The following is a 24,601-nucleotide window of genomic DNA, read 5'->3' as shown; positions in this document are numbered from 1 at the left end:
GCCGTTAATAGAGACGCAAGTGAAATTTCGCGTCAAAAAGGTAAAAGTGATGGGACAGTACCGGGAAATGTGGATGGTAAAAGCATAAAAGAGACGTTTCAACTAAATAGAGAAATATAAAATAAAATATACCCATAGCTATAGATATATCAATAATATGACCAGCAGAAAACAAGAACTTTAGACCAATAAGTGGTAGAAGTTATTTTTAATATTTTTACAAGTCTTTATTTGACTTTATTTAGGTAGGTTAGGATGTCAATTGTGCTTTGCGTCTCACTCTCTCATTAAGCAAAATGTGAGATGCAAATTCACATTGGGCCAAGAAATTCGACTGGTGAAATACCTCTCTGAGTACCTAATACTAATACTCAAACTACCTACTAAGCGCCACTTGCACCATTCCACTAACCCGGGGTTAACCGGTTAAACCGTTAACCCAGTGTCAAATTGTACGTGGGATGGTGCAAGTGGCGTTTAACATGTTAACAGAAATCTTTTTTTTTCTTGGTGTCAAGACGTCAAGTGTCAAGCCAGTCCGTTTTTATTGTCACAAATCAGATGTCGTTAGGAGCAGCTTTAAACGTCAAAGGCAAGGAAAAACAAACAAATGTAAGGAAAATCAATGACATTACTATTTTGGTCGTAAAATAAAAGTACCTACATATTTGTGATATTTGTTTCTTATAGATTCTACGATGTTCTACAATTTAAATTTCTTAGTTTTTTCCTTTGTATATAATATTTATTTCGTTTATAGTTTAAATAGTAGTGTGACTACTCTACTTATAAAAAAACACAAATTAAAATATTTTCATAAGTAATTTAATTTGTTCTTAGAATCTTGTGGTTACCTATTAGTTAACACTTAAGATGTTGAGAATTTGATGTCTTTTCATGGAATTCTAAGTTTCCACTTTCCTATGGTAGTTTGCCGATTTTTAGCTGTTTCATTATATGTATGTATAAACTGGGTATATGTATTATCTATTTGACCAGATAATAACCTAGCAATAAAGTACGTGTGTAGAACATTGTGAATACTTTACCTGCTTAGTTATACTGTTGTGCTGGATGGTAAAATGCTACAACACAACAGAATTTGGAAAATGTTTTTTTTTTCACCATGCCATTTTCTAAAACAGCGTTCTTTTCTTTTACTTACCTACATTTATTTTTCTTACAAGCCAAGGCCGTATACCACTAAAGAAAAGGATGCCATACAAACATACAATACAACACACAGAAAACCGAAAAACATTGTAAACATTGAGCAGTTGAATCCAGAATTATATACCTTTTACCTCACCGTTCCATTTTCGAAATTAGCCGCGTTCTATGCTTTTTAACATTTTTTTTAATTCGTCTTAGATGCCTAGGGCCGTCGGAAAAAGAATACCTACTGTATAACGCATATACAGGGCCGTACGAAAGTTACTGTTATCTTGGCATATCCTCTCTAGGCAACGCGTCTATAAAGTACCACAATTATTATCTCTAACTCCTAGTACAGCTGAATCCGGTTCTTGATGCGCGCGCCGCTCCCCCCTTGCTGCTATTGTTACGAAGTTCCCATAAAGTATGGAATTAGAGGCGACCAATAATTCTGTCTCTAGTGAAAACTTTGAAGCTAAATAACTCCAAAACTATTCAACGTACAGAAATTTAACAAACATGTATAAACTGAGAAAAAAATTGCGCATTTTTACATATTAAAATATCATTAGAAAGTTTTATTTTTATAGTAGAAACAGTTCCTCTTAAATGAATTCCTTATCTCTCTGGCGTGTATTTTAAATGCGCTGCTTTATGGTTGCGCGCGCCCATGAAGTAGCGAGTTCGGTCGGTGGGAGAGGACGGGCTATAAATGCGATACTTGGCTGGTCTCGCAGCAACCCTTCGTCTTATTCGCCGTCCTTGTCTTGCGCGACGGTTGGCTGCGCTCCTCTACGATGGAAGGATTGTGCTCCAGTGGGAATTGGAGGATATTTTTATACGAAAAAGGGTTATTAAATATGTGCTTGAAGCATTTAGATTAGATGCTATGACATCATTCCTCTTAAAGAGGTCTAAGATACTGTAATGTCATTTTAATCGGAAGGGCCTTGGTTTTTAACGTATTTCTGGTCATATTCAGAGACTGTCGGTACATTAATATGGGTTCTTTTCCGAGACTGAATGGCGTATCAAATAAAACTTTGGAAACTTACAATGTTTAAAACTAGACATTGCACTCGTGCTTTCATAGTCAAAAACTGACCAACTCTTCTTCTTCTTCTTCTTCTTCCTGCCCTTATCCCACGTTATGTGGGGTCGGCATAGAGGTCCACGCCGCGCCGGCGTGCCGCCGCCGACCAACCTCAGCGCGCCGCCGCCGCCGCCGGGTCGTTCAAAATTTCGCGCCGACCTCGAAATTCGAATAAATATGATGACCAAACCGACCAAAACAAACAATGCGCCGTCGCCATTCCGTGCGCTAGCGACTGGTCGCTGCATGCATCACTCCCGCCCGCTCCACTGACCCCCATCCCCACCGCATCATCTATCCATCACGCCGCGTGAGTAAAGTCAACGAACGAACGCTGGCTCACTCACTTCATTGCAGTGCTTGGCTTGACTAGTTTTTTTATGTGCTATCTCAGCAAACGAGCAGATGAGCCGGCTGATGGGAAGCAGTCATCGTCGCCCATGGACATAAGCAACATCACAGGAGCCATTAAGCATTGCCGACCCTTGAGAACCCTAAATACCCGCTTCTTGAAGAATCCCATGTCGAAGCGCAAAGGAAATACCTCAGGAGGCAACTCATTCCACATTCTGCACGTTCTGGGAAGAAACGAGCGAGATGCCCGCTTATTCTTGGTGTGCCATGTATCTAAGAAGTGAGGATGAGTTTTGCTCCTTTAGCGGGAGGTGCGGTGATAGAAACGAGACGATGGCACCAGATCAAAAAGTTCTTCGGAACATTCCCCATTGTACAGACGAACATGCAATGAGAGCCAACGTCTCTCCGAAGACTAAAGAGGCTCTAAGCCGTCAGTAAGTTCGGGATCGCCGACAAACTGCCCGCCGTTGGATGGAGTCAAGGGGAAGGAGCTGGTATTGTGGAGCGCCAGACCAGAGATGAAAACAGTACTCCATATGAGGTCGAACCTGCACTTTATATAACAAAAGTCGGTGACCCGGTGTGAAGTACTGTTTGGCTCTGTTAAGCACCCCAAGCTTTTTTTGGCTTTTGGTTCCAGATGATTACGAAACTGGACTTCGTTCGTAATGTCGACACCAAGTATCGCGATACTTTTAGCGGTGGTAAGGGGAATGCCCTGAAACTTTGGCGCCGTGACAAATGGGGTTTTTTTGGCGGAAAACGCGCAGACTTGTGTTTTACTAGGGTTGAACTGGACGAGGTTACGTCTACCCCATTCGGAGGCCTATTCAAGGGACGTCTCGATCTTAGACACAAGTCGCATCCTGCACTCCGACACCTGCTCAGGGGGGGCGTTTGCACGACCTGTATAACAGGAGCGGTATTCGACATGCGTTAAGTGACGTTTCGTGTTGAACTTCAGTTGAATGGAAGAAATCGTGTGTTGTCAAATAGGTAAATTTGACATTAGCAATCCACAGTTAGGTGACAACGAAACCAAACCGAACCACGCAGAGTTCAGAGCCATTTTAAACCGTATAGTAGTAAGAAAACAAAGTTGATTTTTGTTGCATAATTTTTTCAATGAATGAGTTTTGGTGTACAACCAAATGATACTTTCCACAGTTGATGAACAAATGATTCATTCCACTGTTGAACTGATGTTGAAGCCGAAACTGACAGTTGTGCATCTCGAATAGGGCCCCAGCTATCACCAGTGCTGTCATCCGCATAGCAATGAATATTGTTAGTAAATAACATATCATTGATATGCAGAAGGAACAGGGTAGGCGATATTGTATTGGGAACAAAAAAAAATGTTTCCTTAGCTTGCAGGGTTGGCTCGGTCACTTTTAAGCATTCCAGCTACAAGTACACCCAATGAAAGGGTGTTTTCTGTAGCTGGGATGGTTTTGACTGCTAAGCGATCGCGCTTAAATCCGGCAAAGGTAAACAAAATATTTTTTATTCACGATAATTACAACCACTGTAGCTGTACTGTAAACAATTTTAGTCAGTGATTGGAGATAAGAAATAAATGTTTATTCCTAGCATAGTTATGTTTTTTTTAATTATTCCTCCTAAAAAATGTCCTCACGCCGGCGACGCCGCGCCGCGCCGGGTTAAAAACCCAGCGCGCCGCCGCCGGGTTTTTTGGCTGCGGCGTGGATCTCTAGGTCGGCACAACATGTTTTTCTCTTCCATTCTCCTCTATCTTTCGTCACCTCAGCACTCACTCCTTTCTTTCTCATATCCTCTTTCACACAATCCATCCATCGCTTTTTGGGTCTACCATTCACTCTCCGTCCATCAACATTCATCCCTAACATTATTTCGCCTATATGGCATTCATCCTCCTCAAAAACTGACTAACATGGTCATTTAATTCCATGGAATGCTCCAGAAGCGCATCAATCCCATTCACAACTTGCTAGGTTTAGGAAGTTGGGCGACACTCCTCCTTTCGGGCATTCTCGGCTCCGTTCGGCTCAGCATTGCTCCGAGCAATTATTAGGGTTGACACCGTTGACACAACTTGACGTCCCTTTGCGTGCACAACCGCAGATAGATAATGACTTGAATTTTGGTAACCCTAAATAGCCGAAAGGGCTAGTGCCATATATTAGAATGGGACACTTGGGACAGCATGATTTGTCCCTGAATCGCTGTCAAACTTTGGTTTTGTAAGAAGTTTATTTTCTGTGCGGTAGTACTCATAGAGTATATTGAACAGTAAGTGGGACCCACGGAACAGCATTGTGCAGGCCGAGGCGCAGGCATACGGCAGACCTAAAAGAAGATGACGGGATGACTTGGGCGCATTCTACCCGATATGGTGGGCAAACACCAACGACAAGGTCGAGTGGAGAAAACGAGGGGAGGCCTTTGCCTAGCATCAGTGGGACACTAAGTTAGGCCAAAAGGACTGAGGTGTCTGAGGTAGGTTAGGTACCTACAGTGAATGCCGTCATGTAACGAAAATCACATACCTACTTCACGCACCGTTTAAATGCGGTTTTACGGAATATGATTTTTTTCCCTACTTTTAATACCTAAAACTGTTTGTGACGTCGCGTCAGTAAGTGCGACGTTTTGAATACAAATAAAATAGGTATTGATACATAATACTTATATTAATTGCGAGCTGAATTATTTTATAAGGAAAAATAAAAGAAGTTTTTTTTATCAGTAAAAAATATGAAAGTTAATTCATTTGGGCTTACTAAACTATACTACCATCAAAATAGTGTTATTGTACTAGTTTCCGTCCATGCTCTAGTTTTCGTCCACTTGACAGATTAAAATTCATTTATATTTTATTTTATTTTCTACTTGCAAAATATAATTTAAAATAATTTTTATCTATATATTGTTTAAACATTAAGAGGCCGGTGTCGATTTTAGTCGCAAAAATGTAAAATTGATAGATTTAGTCGGTGAAATTGTACACCTTTTGTTACCTAATTGAAATAACAAGTACTGGTTTCTATTAGCGCATCTTCTTATCTTACCTTTTATCAGATCAATTTGTTGAAAACAGACTCACTAAATTAGTAATGTTTGCTTTTCTGATGGACGTTTAGGTAAACGCGCGTAAAGCACTGATTTTGTCGCTCTTATTTGTAAATTTCGTAATGTTTGGACGGCTAAACATGGTAATTTTGTATTACACATATCCTGTACTTGACATTTATCAGACTACATTTTTATTATTATGACTTTGAAGTAGTGTAAATGAAAGTTAGACGAAATCAATTTTCTCCAGAAATTACTTCAAAACAAGTGACAATTTCTCTGAAAATCGACTTAATTTCAACGTACTTTTGATACGTAAACAATCTACAACATTTGTTGAAACTACTCTTATACATCAATTTGTATAATTTACCACCATAAATTTTGATGAATTTTTAAAAACTGCCCCTTCTTTTCATATATTACCGGTGACGCACGCTTGCGACCTCATTATTAAAAGGCAAGATGAGAAGACGTGCTAATAGTAACCAATACTTGTTATTTAGATATTACGTAACAAAACGTGTATAATTTCAACGACTAAATCTATCAATTTAAAATTTTTGCTCCAAAATCGACTACGGCCTCTTAAGGATTGCAATAAGTCCAAATTTGTGCAGCAATGTAGGTTTATATTTAAATTTCGTCAAGTGGACGAAAACTAGAGCTGGACGAAAACTAGCGCAATGACCCTATGTGGTCGTATCAAAAATACACGCTGCATATCGCGTGTAGTATGCTCCGGCGTCGTCCCGCCGCGCGCCTACCTAGCTATAGCGCGAATGTACTTTTGCCCACTTTGAAATATGGCGCCCCGTCCGCACAAGGCCGAACTTGCGTAATCGAATGTATTTATTTATATTTTGTTTGTCATATGCCTAAAAATATTACGCCGATATTAGTGAAGGAGTGAACACGGAAGGAATGACGTTAAAATTGATTTACTTTCTGTTATTGATGAGCGAGCGAGGATTTATATTATTACGCAAAAAACGGCAAAAAAAATTTTGTTTGTTGTATTTAAATTTTTATTTTATTTTCTGCTTTTAGTATTTGTTATAGCGGCAGCAGAAATTTAGTTTTACCCTTTGGGCACGGAACCCTAATAAGGTCTTGCATATACCTCAAAAGTAAAAACCTAGATTTTGATGAAATTTTTCGTGCTTCTTTTAGAATCCCTTTCTTTGGCGTGAGGCATTTTATTCCGGAGAACAGTGCCCCTCCTCTTATTTCTAAAAATCAAGCATAGAAAACTACATATATTGTAACTATACGTATACACGGCTCAATATTTTTAGGGTTCCGTACCCATATGGTAAAAACGGTACCCTATTACTAAGACTCCGCTGTCCGTCTGTCCGTCTGTCTGTCTGTCACCAGGCTGTATCTCATGAACCGTGATAGCTAGACAGTTGAAATTTTCACAGATGATGTATTTCTGTTGCCGCTATAACAACAAATACTAAAAAAGTACGAAACCCTCGGTGCGCGAGTCCGACTCGCACTTGGCCGGTTTTTTTTTAATGTGGGACAAAGTACTACCAGTGCCACTATCCATTTCAAAGTATCTCCTAGTTACTTAATCGCTAGCTAGAGAATATCCCTTTAATCTTTATTAATTTGCCTTTTGCAATCAATTCCACAGGGCCTTATTTCCGCCTAGGCCCACGGCCCACAGGGCCCGGGCCTAGGGGCTCAATCAACCTAGCAATGGGTTTGAGATGGAGAAGCCCCTACCCTAAATTCTAAGTGCCATACCAAGTGCCTAGGGGCCCTAGTTTTCTAAATCCGGGTCAGGTCAGCTGCTACAGGCCAGTAAAAAAAAACTGTCTCAAAAATTTCAAATCCGACCTTCTCCGCGAGACCCGCACCGTCTAGAAGCGGGCGCTTTTTTACATCAAGAGCCCATCCGAGGAGGAAACAAAAAGACTGGATTTATATTTTTTTATTATTTTATTTATTCCCCATTTTTATTTTTTATTCCGCGTTAAATTTTTGCATATCGCCGTGCCGGCCGTTATTGTTTTTGTTTATTTTTAAACGTTTTCGCGCTTTCGCCATTTCGACCGCCAAGTCAGACTCAGTTACATTCTGAAGCGCAGGGTCAGCTGATCAGCTCCTGGGTCAAAAACTTTCGGGAAAAACTTCTGTTGACATTACTAAAGGTAACTTTGGATACACTTTTCTAAGAAATTCATCATACACACACAAATTTTACAAAGAAGAAGATTTTAATATGCCTATAAGGATAAAGTACGAAAACTAGAATTTCAACTTACTTATATTTTATGATGTCCACGGGAAAGTCGCATAAACTTGACTCATTTATAAACATTTTTTTGACTCAGAGGCAACCCAAGCTAACTATGCACAGACTCGGTAAACGACAGAGTGTGGAAGTGGCACTATAAACAGGAACTTCCTACGAAATAGTTATTTGTTATACAAGGGTGCAAAGTTGTATTTTACCCGCGAGTGTGGTGCGCTTCGCTCGTGGTTCAAAAAATAGAATCCTTTCGCTTGCTCATGTTTCAACACACGAGAAGTAAAATACATTTGCACCCGTGTGTAACACAAAACTTTTCCCCTCACTATAGCGAGGAAAGTGCAACATCCACAGGCGTTAGATCATCTTCATCACTGGAATCACTAATTTTTTTACGATATTATAACAGAAAACACTATAAATTCTGATTTTTACGTGAGTCGGTGAGAAGAACAGTAAAAATTTTGTTGACAATGTTGACATTTCTGTTCTGACGTATGAAATGTCAACGATGCGTTTTGAAATTGCATCGACTCAACTTGTGCGTTCAGAATTATATTTAACATCATTATAAAAAATCTAACGTTTCTTATGGAATTTTAAGGTTTATGACTTAAAATTATTAAATAAAGCTAAATTTGGTATTTTTTATTAGATTCTCAAACCATTTATTTAATGATAATTAATATCGAACGAACCATTATTATGAGCGTGTTACGTTTTGTTATCTGTCAAGCTACTTAAACACGCTCCATCCAAGGTCAAATTACTTTCCCCACTAGTGGATAAAATGCGTTTTTCCCCGCTTGTTATAAAGGATATTAGACGGCTTTCCGAGCTAGTGAGGGGAAAATATATTTTTTATATTAGGGAACGCAAACTGATTTTTATTTGTATGAAATTTCGGTTAATAACCGGTTTTCCCATACAATTAAAAACCGGTTTGCATTCCCTATTTTTTATTATATAGGAGGCAAACGAGCACACGAATTAATAAATAATAAATAAAATAAATAAATAAATATTAGAGGACATTCTTACACAGATTGACTAAGTCCCACGGTAAGCCCAAGGAGGCTTGTGTTATGGGTACTCAGACAACGATATATATAATATACATATAAATACTTAAACACATACAAAACACCCATGACTCAGGAACAAGTATCTGTGCTCATCACACAAGTAAATGCCCTTACCGGGATTCGAACCCAAGGACCATCGGCTTCACAGGCAGAGTCACTACCCACTAGGCCAGACCGGTCGTCGAAGTCGAATTGCCTGATGGTAAGCAGTTACCGTCGCCCACGACACCCGCAACACCAGAGGGGTTGTAAGCATATGGCGGAATGTTCGTGAGACCATAAAGATATATATAACTCCGTAATAGATGGATACAGTCTAAGGATAAACGTGCCTTGAAAATCAAGAAAATTTGATTCTCGATCAGATGACGCCACTACCTTTGGCCTACTCTCGTATAGAGGGCGTTGACGGTTTCGTTTGTTATTTAACAATTTTAACGCATATCAGTGAAAGAACCTGGGTCAAAATAATATAAAAATAATCAATGCAAATATTGCAAATAAATAAAATCATTTATCCCATATATGAATACATTTTTTGATATTTTTATTTTTAGTTTTAATCGTGTGTCGATAGATGGCAGTGAGTGGAGTGAGTGAGTGTGCGTGACGGTACTGTGGCTACAAAATTTACTACTTATGACAGAACCGCTCTATCCTATTATATCCTCTTTGGTGAGACTCTTAAACATATGGGGCATTTTCTATGAAAAGGGACCTTATTGTCGATGGCGCTTACGCCGCACAGCGTCGCGCGGCATTGTTTTTATATTGGAGCATCGTTTATAATGGCGTAAGTGATCATCTGTCATGTCATAGAGAAGTAAGCGCCGGAAGCTCCGGCCCGGACACGGCCCGGTCTAACGTGAGTCATCCTTAAGTCAACTGTCAGACTGATTGAGTATCTAGGACAACTTGAGACGACGTGGGCGTAGGCTCAGCTGAAACATGCTAGGCGAACATCTTACATCTACAATAGGATTGGCAACTGTCAAAGGTTTGCATAGATGGCGCCATCATATAGCTTGCCCCTTTCCCTAGTTTTGTTCTATGAGATTTGGCTTAAAGAGCTGGCATGCTGACCATAAAATTCAAAAAAAAAAACAAGAATTTGACACAAGTCTTGGGATTGAGGGCAAGCTATGCTGGCGCCATCTGTAAAATACTTCGACCGGCCAACCCCATTATTAATCACCTACCCTGATGCAGCGAATCCTGTAAGTTATTGACACTTTGACAACGTTACTGCGCAACTTAAAACTTAGGTACCCATAAATTAGTTTAGCATAAGCAATATACACGCACGCACGGGGACAACGCCGTCCTCGAAACGTCGGAGGTAAATTTAAAACTTATTTTACGCGATTAAGTCTTGTCGTTGTGAATAATAATGAGCATAAGCAATGATGGGCTATACCCCTTTCAATAAAAAAAAATGTAAATTTCAGTTTTTACCACTTTTCCAAAGAAACAATAATTATATTATTATATAGCCCTTTTTTCTGAACATGTTTGTTTTGTGGTTGTAGTTTTGAGTGTTTATATGAAGTCTCTTAGTTCAGTGTGCCTGTCGGCAAAGGCCTCCTCCAGCTTCTTCCAGTATTTCCTCTCTCTTGCCACCCTTGTCCAGAGTGGTCCCACTGTATAATTTCGTCTTCCCATCGTGTTAATTGAGGGCCTCAAAGAAACAATTACCGATTAAAAAAAAACCGCACCGTGACGGAAGTATGCAGTACGCCAAAAAATCACAAATAATTCGTAGTATAACCATTAACCGGACGATGACGACGGGACGATGCCGATATGGAGAGGGAGCGCAGAGCGTTGTCAGTCCGTGCGAACATGCTGGCCCGCAGATTTGCACGGTGTACAAATTCTGTCAAAATAACCTTATTTAAGGCATACTGCACATCACTGTACTCGTCAAGTCTGTGGGTCAATTACACGCAGCGGGCTTACAATGCTCTGCGTGTACAGTATAACAACGCATTTAGGGTGCTACTACGGCTTCCACGATACTGCAGCGCGTCGACTATGTTTGCTGAGGCGCGGACTGATAGCTTCGACGCTATCTGGCGTAAGGAAACGTCCTCGCTCTTAAGTAGGGTACGTGGGAGCAGTAATTGCATCTTAAACATGATAGCTAATAAGCTTGATTGTCCTTTGATGTGGAAACTGTGTCAAAGGACAAAATCTATGTTTATTATTAAGTACTAACGTAGGCTAGGATCAACAAACACTCATTGGACCATTTGTTGTCTTTAATAAAATAATAGAATAAATAAATAAATTAACCATCTGCGAGGGTAATTAATACGGTTTGTTTTGCCGTTTTTGTAATAAATAGATTTTTCGTTCCTGCTCCATTTTTTATCGAAAAAAAACATAATCAAATTCGAAAGTTACCATAACAAAACCTATTTCAATAAAAATAATAATTAAAATAACAACTTTGGTTTCTATGTCAAAGAGAGCCGATATTCAGCCCACAGTGTGTCGGACGCCTCGGCCCGGACCCGGACTGTTCTAGCAAGGTATTTAAGACCATCCAGAGGCTGAGTTCACTTTGAATTAAATGTACATGTACAATTTAGGTATAGGTATGCATACAATATATACACGGGGGTTGGTTAAGTATTCACCCTGGCCTCGAGCTATTTGCATTACACACGAATAGGTACAAAGGGTACTAATGTAAACCTATACTACAGCTTTATTATACTAACGTAGGTTTCCCTTTAAGGCGCATTCATAGTTTTAAATTTGCTGGAATTTAAACTTTCTGTCAATTAAATAAATTTCAAATAGACATTCCCGCTGCGGGAGTTTGCCAGATGAAGGGGTAGCTTACAAAATCCCACCAAAAACAAATGTTTTTAAATGAAAATTTATGTATAATGTTACAAAGATGAAACCACTGTTAAAAAGTTATCAGATCTCTTTAACTCTACAACTTCTACAAGCCCTAACTTCACAAACTACACCTTAGTCAAAATATGTGGCTTGGCCATTTCGTTGCTACAAGAACTATTGTATATTTAATAAAAAATAATGAATAGTCAATAAATATTTCACCTTACGCCTATGTGACGTTAGCGAAACGGCCAAGCCACATATTTTGACTGAGGTGTAGAGTTTGTGGTTTGTTGTGTGTTTGTGTAAGGTTGTACGGCTTGTAGGCTTGGCTCTACAAGAGATCTGATAACTTTTTGACAGTGCGAGCCTTATGGTTTCATCTTGGCAACATTTTACATGAAAATGTTTTTGATGGGATTATTATTATTCCATTAAGTACTTACACATCATTTGTTATTGTATGATATTTCGTAATATATTAATGGTTTTGTAAATATTAATTCTGATTATTTTTAAGATAATTGTTAATTATTTTTTTATTCTTAAGTAGGTAAGGTAAGGTAAATAAATCATATCCACCCACACTTTAAAAGTATGAAATTCTGAAAGTAAGCCATCTCAGGCGCAAGTAGGTACACTCCAGAACAATGAAAATTGCTACATTTCACTTAAGAAATAAAGTATAATTATAATAAAGTATAATTAGTAGTATTATTTGATAGATAGATTTATATATAATATAATAATTACATTACATAATTAATACAAAATTAAATAACCAACCTAAAAAATGTTTGCACTGTAGTTTTTCCTCAGTCACCCGTTGACCACGAACGCTGTAAAGGGTTCGAAACGTCGGGATGTATTATAAATTCAATATAAGCGATATAATCCGTTTTCATAGTTTTACTTCATAACCTAAAAAACTTAAAAACTAAAACTAAAAATAAATAAAACTAATCTTAAAATAAATAACTAAAAATTAATAATTATTATTTGATTAGTTATATGTACGTACGGTACGTGTGATACGTACCTAGGTTATTTTACTAAGAAGCTTATTATGACATTGTAGAATTCTTATTCCAAGTCTAGAACACCTACGCTCACCCACAGATGTTTACATTATCATTAATTATTCAACAATACCTAAAAAAAAACTAGAAACATTTTTTCTACCCCAACCCACTAGCATCAGGTTTTTCCGCCACTTACAAACTTTTTGCCTCGCGTGCGGAGTGACAGACAGACAGACAGACAGGCCAATTTATAATATGTCCCTATCGCGCGATCTCTACACGCTATAATACTATCCAACATAACTTGAGCTCCCTTACTTAACGTGCCCAGTCTAGAAACGCAAGTAACACAGCTCAAGTAAATTCGGTCTATGTTGCAACGGACTTAATAATACCGATTTTGAACGATAAAATAGGAATTGTCGTAATTATTCCTGGAAGGGTTCGAATTTTGAATTTAAATTTCGAAATGGACACTTTTTTCCGTTGATCGTGATCGGTGACGTGACGGCTGGTCATTTTCGGCACGCGAAACTGAATTTTTATCATTCTATCATAATTATATTAATCACAGGCAATCACGAGCTGTCCAAAAACAATGTGGATATAACTGAATTTAAATTAGTTTTGTTGAAAATTTTATACTAAGCTCAGCGTTATATTATGAATTACAATTCTTATTGACCGAGCGAAAGGCCTAAAGCGAAGTCTCCGTTTCAGCTCGGGCAAAAACGCTTTTGTACGTCTGTCCGCTGTACCTACTCCTCTACCAGAATTTCTAAATAGATTCTCATCAATTCTGGTGGAATTTCTTGAGCAGGTTCGACACTGATTTTTCTTTTCAAATAAAGAGGAAAGGAAAGAGCGCGAAGAGAAAAGTGCACGCCCCGTTCTCGATACAAACCAAACAGTCCCTATTTTCGTCTCTGGGTATTGTCATTTTATCGAAAATAATATTTATACAATTTTCTTGCATATTAATTATAGCTATGCCCCTTTGTTCGATATTTTTTGATTTTTAATTAGGTATTATAAGTGAGCGAACAATTTGTGAACTTATTTATGGAAACTTTCATTGATCTTTTTAGGCACAGTACAGTCAACTGTTTTTTCACCTCAGCAGCTCGAACAAGCCTACTTTCGTCACTCCCTGGAGTGAGGAAAGTGCGACTTTCCTCACTCCAGGGAGTGAAACAATGTAGCTTTTTAATTTAGTGAAGGCCATGAACTTCATACTTTTATTACATTTTTTTTATGGTATGGTACGGTACGGCACGTATGGTACGGTACGGCACGGTACGGTACGGTACGGTACGGTACGGTACGGCACGGCACGGTACGGCACGGCACGGTACGGTCCGGTATATGTACGATACGATATGATACGATACGATACGATACGAGACCGGTCCGGTCTCGTATCGTATCGTATCGTATCTTATCGTATCGTACATATTATAATACTTTTTTTTCTGTTTATTCTGTGTAATTCGAAATACATTTTAACCTTTAATATGTTCTCACTACTGAGGTGAAAAATTATGTGTGCAACACGAGAGCAAAGTTATTTTACATCTCGTGTTTTTGAGTCCCTCGCTACGCTCAAGATTCTACCTTAGAATCACTCGCTTCGCTCGTGATTCAAATATGGAATCTTTCGCTTTCTCGGGACTCAAAATAAACACTCGCAAGAAAAACCAACTTTCCTCTCTTGTTGCACAAATAACTATTCTCTATCAAATGCTGCTCTGTGCTTGTCGTATTCCTCTTAAGGCAGTGTAAAGGATGACTCACGTTAGGCCGGGCCGTGACCGGGCCGGAGCTCTTGGCGCTTACTTTTCTATGACATGACAGGTGATCACGTGATGCTTTCCATAGAAAATGAAGCGCCGGAAGCTCCGGCCCAGTCTAACGTGAGTCATCCTTAATACGTAGGCGAAAAACACGCGAACGCGAAGCGAAGCGATGCGGCGCGGGGTGAATCAATCCTTTGATACCTATTGAAGTGTCCTAAGTGGGCGATCACGTCGCGAAGGCGAACGCCGTGGGCCCGCCGCGCCGCGCCGCTTCGCTCCGCGTTCGCGAGTTGTTCGCTTACGTAAGACGCAGCGTAACGGTAACGTCTTTCCATTATTATGAATTAAATATAGATAGCGATTTGGTAGAGTACCACTGTTTTTCAAGCCATGTAATGTTTGGCATGAGTAGGTACCACTGTTTTTCAAGCCATGTAATGTTTGGCGTGAGTACCACTGTTTTTCAAGCCATGTAATGTTTGGCATGAGTAGGTACCACTGTTTTTCAAGCCATGTAATGTTTGGCGTGAGTACCACTGTTTTTCAAGCCATGTAATGTTTGGCATGAGTAGGTACCACTGTTTTTCAAGCCATGTAATGTTTGGCGTGAGTACCACTGTTTTTCAAGCCATGTAATGTTTGGCATGAGTAGGTACCACTGTTTTTCAAGCCATGTAATGTTTGGCGTGAGTACCACTGTTTTTCAAGCCATGTAATGTTTGGCATGAGTACCACTGTTTTTCAAGCCATGTAATGTTTGGCGTGAGTACCACTGTTTTTCAAGCCATGTAATGTTTGGCATGAGTACCACTGTTTTTCAAGCCATGTAATGTTTGGCGTGAGTACCACTGTTTTTCAAGCCATGTAATGTTTGGCGTGAGTACCACTGTTTTTCAAGCCATGTAATGTTTGGCGTGAGTACCACTGCTTTTCAAGCCATGTAATGTTTGGCATGAGTACCACTGTTTTTCAAGCCATGTAATGTTTGGCGTGAGTACCACTGTTTTTCAAGCCATGTAATGTTTGGCGTGAGTACCACTGTTTTTCAAGCCATGTAATGTTTGGCGTGAGTACCACTGTTTTTCAAGCCATGTAATGTTTGGCGTGAGTACCACTGTTTTTCAAGCCATGTTATGTTTGGCATGGTTATAATAGGCAATGTTGAAGCAGTTGATCAGAATTTTTAGTGCATATTTTATAGTCAATATTCGCGAGTGAATTAACGTGAACGGATGGGATTTTACTACTGTAAATATATCTAATGGAAATGAGCTGATTGTGATGCAGATTCGTTGAATTTCCCTCGGCCTCGTCCCACTTTCAACCGCCAGGCACGCAGGCATACATTAGGTAGCAGGCCCTGTTAAACGAAGCCACCAAAATTTCAAAAAAACCAGAACTGCCAGCCTATCCTGAATTCATGCATCCTCCCAGACAACGTCTAAAATCCCGTCAGTGCCTTACAGAACTGAACTTCAACATCGGAGATTAATGGATGGAGGAATGGAATTCCCACCTACATATACAACCCCACTCTACACACCCACAATCCCACCCGCGACTACAATCCCACTGAAAGGCCAAAAGGCTTCTCAGCCCCAAGACGGGAATGGTGCCAGCACAGGGCACGGTCGATCTGGCGATTTCATGTTAAGGTGTGGGTGGAAAAACACCGGAATGCGATTGCGGAGCGCCTATACAATCTATCCACCATATAATTCACGAGTACTCAAAACAAATATACCCTGGTGACCCTCTGAACTTAATAGCGTTTAGTGATAACGCAGTCTAATGGGTGAAGAACATTAAAGCTCATCCTCATTTACTTGATAGGTGGCAAACCAAGAACAAGTAGACATCTCGCTCGTTTTTGCCCAGAACGTGCAAGTTGTGGAACGAGCTACCTTCTGAGGTGGTTCCCTTGCGCTATGACATGGGGTTCTTCAAGAAGAAGGTATGGTTGTCAAAGGTTGGCAAAGCATAAGTGGTTTCTCTGATGTTGCTTATGTCCATGGACGGCGATGACTGCTTCGCATCAGGCGGCTCGTCTCCTCGTTTGCTTCCTCTGTAAATTAAATGAAACTGTTAACGACTCATAATGCCATACGAATATAAATTATGGAATTAAACATATTACAAGTACGTACTATAAAGGCTAAAGCCTGACCAGTAATATAATGATCATTGTCAAGAGGGCGCTGTTTATTCTCATGTATAGAGTGACAGTTCAGTATAGTATGAAAAAATTAGTTCCAGTGAAATTCCGCAACATGGCGCGTGATCATATATTCCTGGTCAGAAATACATCATCTGTGAAAATTACAACTGTCTAGCTATCACGGTTCATGAGATACAGCCTTCTGACAGATAGACGGACAGACAGATGGACAGACGGACAGCGGAGTCTTAGTAATAGGGTCCCGTTTTTACCCTTCGGGTACGGAACCCTAAAAATTACCGATGAGATAATTAAACGCAGTATACAATTGTACTTATATTATTTTGTATCTTTATAGGGACATTAGAAGACTACAGAATATCTACCTAATTATTGGTCCGAAATTATACTTTGTTTTTTTTTTTAGCATTAGAAAGTACCTACTTCACAGAAGTTAAGATTGAGGTTCCAAATCGGGCACTTTTTGCGAAAATTTTTTGAAGTACCTTAATTATAAGCATTGCATTGGCCATGCTCAGATGCTACATTAGATAATTCCTGTTTGCTAACTTCTGTGGAACTCCGCCTGTGTTGCATCTCGCGCACTGCCGGTCCCAAGCCCGGGTAAAGGAGGAGGGTTCTTCGTGGGGCCAACAACCCCACGAGGTAAAAATCTAAACGTTCCGAACTCCAAAACAGAAGAATCCGGATTGCTTTCAACTGGAGGAAGATTGTGGAGGAGGCCAAGTCCCACAAAGAGTTGTAGCGCCAACGGAATAAGTAAGTTTACTTCTGTGGAGTTCTTTATTGGAGGTGGAAGACGAGGGAAATTTACGTCCACGCGGACGAAAACATGAGTCTGAAACTAGTTTTTTTTTTTCTTCCTCGCGTTATCCCGGCATTTTGCCACGGCTCCTGGGAGCCTGGGGTCCGCTTGACAACTAATCCTAAGAATTGACGTAGGCACTAGTTTTTACGAAAGCGACTGCCATCTGACCTTCCAACCCAGAGGGTGAACTAGGCCTTGTTAGGATCAGTCCGGTTTCCTCACGATGTTTTCCTTCACCGAAAAGCGACTGGTAAATATCAAATGATATTTCGTACATAAGTTCCGAAAAACTCATTGGTACGAGCCGGGGTTTGAACCCGCGACCTCCAGATTGAAAGTCGCACACTCTTACCGCTAGGCCACCAGCGCTTCCGAGTCTGAAACTAGTATAGGTAAATTATAAAATCTATTAGTCATAATAATTCAAAAGAACACGATTAAGGACTCGCTTCGATAGAAATAAATATACTACAAAACCCATAACTATGTCAAAACGCGTGTTTATATGTCGCCGAGAGTATTACGTGTGGTGCTTGCATAATTTATATCTACTCGGCTATAAATATTATATGAAAGTTAACGGGTTGTAAATACATCAATGGTTGTAAATTACAAGTTATATAGTGTAGATAAATGTGAACGTAGAGATTTGATGTAGGTGAAACCCTTTGTGGAAACGTCTTTCTTGAAACTATCTTTGTTATTATTGCAGATTATTCGACGAGTTTGTAATTTTGCAAGCTTATTTTTAAGTTTATTTAAATCATTTTGCAAACTACGTCTGACTATTGTTTCCGATTTGTATCCGACACTACGCTATTGATAGATGTACTCGTCTCTACATTAACATAGGTACCGCATCTCTATTGACCTTTCTCCGAAAAATGTCTGCTATGGCTACCAAATTTAAACTAATTCCATATTAAATCTAACAACACAGTTTTTTCTTTTATTCATAATGGTTGTGCGAGCCTGATTGCAGTTCAATAATATTATCGGATAAGACTATGCGTCAAACTACCAAACCCTAATAGCTTTACAAATAGAGAAAGGTTTACAATTAGAGTGCCCTTGAACGCAAATTGCAGAGATTTATCTCTTTAAAAATATTAAAGGGTGTCAGATGATTGTGGTGAGTTACTATGCATGCAAACTGTAAATATTCTGAGTATGACCACTATTGGCCCAACAGTATAGGACCGGATTTTTGCCCTAAAAGTTTTGATAGTTCTAAAAAGGTGGAAAAGTGTGGCATGGGACATATTTTTATATTTACATATTACGTTGTAGACTAGACCAAACCCATCTTGCCACATTTTCCAACGGGCCCCACAGTACCACGGCCGGGAGCGGTAGTTTTTAATAAATTCCCGCACAGCGCGGCCATTTTTCATTCTGCTCATTACGGCAACCCTTTGCGATCCACCCCTGTAGCGTTGGCAGGGAAAGGGAAAACTATCTCTGGTGCAAAACTGGACGTTTTACATTTTAAAGTTTAAATGCGGCCTAGCATAATAAGATAAGATAATAAAAAAATAAGACAATGAAAATTATACAAGCTATAACATAGACATAGTATATATATATACAGGGTGTCTCATTTAAATCGGTCAGTATGGGAAAGTCTGAAACTATAAGACATACGAAGATCTGTTCGTAGGAACCATGTCATCGATTTTAATATGAAGAAATACTGCATTCATACATTTAAGAAAACCTGTACTCAGCTCGGGAATCGAACCCGGTTGTTTTAAAAAAAATTACTTACACTATTTCTATTTAGATAGATTGTGTAGGTCTTAAGCAGTAAATGGCTCTAATGTATTAATGCAGTTTTTCTTCATATTAAAATCGATGACATGGTTCCTACGAACAGATCTTCGTATGTCTTATAGTTTCAGACTTTCCCATACTGACCGATTTAAATGAGACACCCTGTATACAAGTAGTTATAGACGCGCCACCGAGCGACCGGGGCTTAGAGAAAGAATATTCATATAAAATTTGGGCAGCATAGGACTTTTTCTCTTTCACTCTTATAAATTTCGGTATTTCGCCATCGCCTACCTATGATGCCACCCGGTCGGTGATAAGGACAAAGCATGGCACTATTTTCTCTTTCCTCTTATAGGAATCGCAATAAGACTCTATCAAAGAGTGTCAGGCCCTTGAGCTATAACTTTGCATTTTGATAGATCAAGAGATCAGTCTAGAGATTAAATAAAAAAACAAAAAGCTAATGTAGATAATCGCCATTATCAAATGTTACCATAAATAAGCCCTATATAATTTACGAGTATGGTAACATTTACCATCCCATATAGTACCTGTACTGCATTTTCTGGAATTTTCAATAGTCCTCGTGAAACTGAGTAGAAATAACCCAAAAGTTATTAGTTATTAGTTACCTAGGTATTTCAAAAAAGTTAATGGTCCACTTGTTTCTGAAAACTCCCCTACCTACACTACCTACGTCCCATCGCTCTGTGCAATTCATTATACATCATATCCAATCTCCATACAATTTATAACCAAAACGCAAAATCTCGCAAAATTGAATTAAAATGACCTATCTGTCACCGTACCCAAGCTGTTTGAAAAATAAGTTACTACATTAGATGAAAATGATTGTGCGATTAGACAGGTGTGGATTGTAAATTCATATGAAGGATCTAAGAATGAAAATAACTTTAATATCTTATTAAAGTTATCTTGTCGTGCAGTCAGTACTCGTGCCGCGGCATTTTTCATCCCGGCCTGATTACATCCACTGTAGTGTTAATATAGGGAGCTGGAACTATTGTGGGTACCTATCGCTGTCTACGAACAACCTACATTACTTACTAGTGTATAGGATAAATGGAATTTGTTTAAAATATCTACGGTAGTGTTTGATCTGTGAAGCTAGATGTAATTTACATGCATGTCACTCGAAACATAAGTTTTTCTGACGAAATAAGAATTATATTAGGAGTATACAGCCTCCTCGTCTCAAAGCTAGCACACGACTGCCGGCCACGGCAGTAATAGACTCCACAATAGGCTGGTCACCGAACCACACAGACTCGCCAAGTCAGAGCGATCTGTGTACTATTTAGGCCCCTCGATTTACAATCGCCTGCCTAGCTCAGTAAGAGATGCACCTTCCACCTCTGCATTCAAGGTTAGGCTTAAAAAGTGGTTGACGCAAGAGACGTTCTATTCATATGACGAGTTTTTTAGTCTACCGATTATTGATTAATTATTAAAAATTATATATTGTGACATATTAAGATTTTTCGAATAAACAATGCGAATAATAGTAATTAGATTAATGTTATTTGTTAGCTATTTATTAGCCGACAAAATAATTGTAATCATTAATAGATATACACAATTGTACGCTCAATATTGTACTTACCTCGACATGTAACAATTGTTATTAATAAATATATTTAATTTCATTTCATTTCCACGCTTTTTCGAGCTACATATCTACGCATCACGAAATGTTGAATAATATTCGATCTCTTAAAGAAATATTATTTTTTAACATTATGAAACGTTGCAGACTTCCAATATGGTTATATATACATGTGGGTTCTGTTTTCCGCGTGTATCACAAAAAGGTATAGGAAAATTGTATAGTACAATGGAAATAATGAGTCTAACCGACAGCAGAAGTATGTGCAGATCTGGCCTGATCTGAAGTTTTTTTTTATACCACATCGGTGGCAAACAGGCATACGGCCCGCCTGATGGTAAGCAGTCACCGGGGCCTATGCGCGTTGCTGACCTTTTAAAAACCTGTACACTCCTTTTTTGAAGAACCCCATACTGTAGAGTTGTAGACCCTCGGGAGAGCCTCGGAAGGGAGCTCATTCATTCATTCATTTAGGTTCTATAAGGTGTGAGGATGTGTTCACCCTGCCGACGGCGAGCGGTGCGGTGATAGAAAGCGGTCGTTGGTATCATGTCAAACAATTCTTCAGAGCACAGCCCATTGTACAAGCAGTAGAACACACACAAGGAGGCAAGAAGTGACCTTGATGTGTCGCAATTTGGAGCCTTTAACCTGTAACTGAAGTTTATATGATCCCAATCCAATCACAATGACATTTCAAATTCTCACGCAAAAGCTGACGCTGGACGGGTCAAATCGAACCCATTTCACCCCTACACCATACCACCTCATAAAATTGTTTACGGACTTACCTTTACGGCGGTCTTAAAGTGAAAAGTATTTTTTATGCGCAGTTTATGAGGCTTGGTTACGGCTGGTTGGCGCCAACGTTTTACAAACGTTTGAAGCCAATGTTACAATATGATCGTGTCTGATGGAAATAATGCTACTCATATTGTTTCAAGCAAATTATCCCTTTTCTCGTCATCTTACGTATTTGCAGTTGCATCCTAAAGGAACCTCCGCTCTGGGGGCCTAGCCAAGTTAACAAGCGTTGGTAGAAAACGAAGATCGAAACTTAAATTAAATAATGTCCCTATGGAAATGGTCACGTAAATTTTCGTAGCATCTGACAGCAAATTTCAAAGGTTTAGTAGGTTCTGCGTTGTCTGTCACTCTGTACTCTGTCAGTTAGGTATATTAATAATATCCTTACTAGCGAGTAGCGACCTGCCCCCCGGCTGCGCACGGGCAGTTCAAATAATTTACATAAAACCTTTACAAATTATAATCTTCCTCAAGAATCACTTTATTAATACGTGTAAACCGCACGAAAATTCGTTTGAGTTTATCGCGAACATACAGACAGACAGACAGATGCAGCAGAGGACTTATTTGTTTTATAATATGTTTTGATAACGGGATTGCAGAATTTCTCTTAACGGCCTGAGCATGCACTGCCCTCATCTTATTCGACTCCATCCCGCTGGTCAAGACTACTGACTATAGTCTTCAGTCTCCCTAGTAGATTTCCCAACGATGCGTGATACAGTAGATATTAGACCTCGGAAGCACAACATCAAAACACGGTGCCAAATACTTTATTTATAAAAACGTTTTTGACGACGCACACTCGCATGTCGCACCGCAGTTAATGGCTCCAACCTGTCTTTGCAATGAAATTCCACAATTTTATATTAATCGCGTTTTTTTACAGTTTGTTATAAAAAATAATGTCGCAGGTGAGGTGTTTTATCGCGACGCATTAACGGGCTAAGGCTAATAAACTTGCTTTCTTGTTCGTGAAACATTTTATATCGAATATGCTCTTTCCCATTATAATATTTCTTTCCCATTATTATCTTACCTCCAAATCCAGTCTTTTTGATTATGTTACGCTGTCGCGGTTGTATACCCCACGGAATACATTATATGGTGTTGGTACCTTATAGGTCCCGTCGCTACCCTCTGCTCGGCAACTTTATCCACAGAATCGGTACATCATGGTACATATGTTTAGTATCGTACAGGTATTTTCACCAAAATGACTCAGTCGAGATTAGGGGAAATTAGTCCTACCGCCATGAGTGGAAGACCGGAGACCAAGGTCTTAAACCGCTCCTCTGTGTATGATCTTGCATCTTTTTGCATTTTTGTCGAGAACGATTTTTTCCTCTCTATCCGGCAAAACAGAAGTTTGAAGTTTTGAACCCACGATTTTTTACCACCATTATACGACAGGTTAAAGCTCCACAACCGGCCTTCCACTCCACCTCAGAATCCGTAGCAACTGTGTGGTCTATGAGTAATCGGTAATACAATGAGTACCGGCTTTTATTTAATGCTATGGTACACAGCGTATAAATATCTTTTCAGCTAAAATACTGCTACCAGCAGACGTGACATGTTACATGAAACTTCACCCTTTCTGCAAAAGTCAAATAAGTAGGTTCCTACCTATATAATATAAAATATCTCTGACTACCGCCGCTAACTCGTATCGTATCTTCTCGGCGAAAATACTGCTACTAGCTGACATCATATACCCTTGCCCAAAAGTCAAGTTTACGCTGAATATACTCTCGGCAACAGTTTTGGAGCCTAATCCGACTCGAACCTTACATATAGGCACTGTTTATTCCATTACTTACCAGCTTATATTCCTTCCTACGAGAGCACTAGACACTGTTTATTCCATTACTTACCAGCTTCCTTCCTAGTTCCCAGGACTCCTTAAATGCCTAAAACCGTCTGAAGACTTCTCTTCATAACTTCTTCTATGAATTTCTAGTCCACTCTGGGGAACTTTAATAATTTTTAGCTACAGTTTAGTTGTCTACGCTGAATACTTTCGGAAACAGTTTTGGAACCAAATCTGACTCAAACCTTACATAGGCACTGTTTATTCCATTACTTACCATCTTCCTTCCTAGTTCCCAGGACTCCTTAAATGCCTAAAACCGTCTGAATACTTCTCTTCATAACTTCTTCTATGAATTTCTAGTCCACTCTGGGGAACTTTAATTATTTTTAGCTACAGTTTAGTTGTCTACGCTGAATACTTTCGGAAACTGTTTTGGAACCTAATCTGACTCGAATCTTACATAGGCACTGTTTATTCCATTACCAGCTTCCTTCCTAGTTCCCAGGACGCCTTAAATGCCTGAAAGAGCCTGCGTGCCTCAGTCCCGAGCAAAAAGCTAAGAGCGGCTCCAGCCGGAAACTTTTGATAGCCATTCGCTCGATCACAGTGCCTCTTTTTTTAGATACTTACCCAAAGGCCCTTTCACTTACCCAAATGACTTGATTTACTATACCGACTATACTGGAATATTTCTACAAGAAGTTTTTGCTCCCGTGTGATCAGTTCAACCCGTGAATCAGGTTTACCTGTTTATTTTAAACTTTATTGCAAAAAATAGAGAAAAATATAAGTACAATTGGCGGCAAAAATTTTCCACCAGTTAACCAATGGATGACATGGTTTTTTTTATTCTTACACCGTTCTAGAGTCGGTTGCTCTAAACTGTATGTCACAGTTAAAGCTA

The sequence above is a fragment of the Cydia strobilella genome, chromosome 2 (genome assembly GCF_947568885.1).
Source record: "Cydia strobilella chromosome 2, ilCydStro3.1, whole genome shotgun sequence".
NCBI classification, from domain to species: domain Eukaryota; kingdom Metazoa; phylum Arthropoda; class Insecta; order Lepidoptera; family Tortricidae; genus Cydia; species Cydia strobilella.
This window is presented reverse-complemented; position numbering follows the sequence as displayed.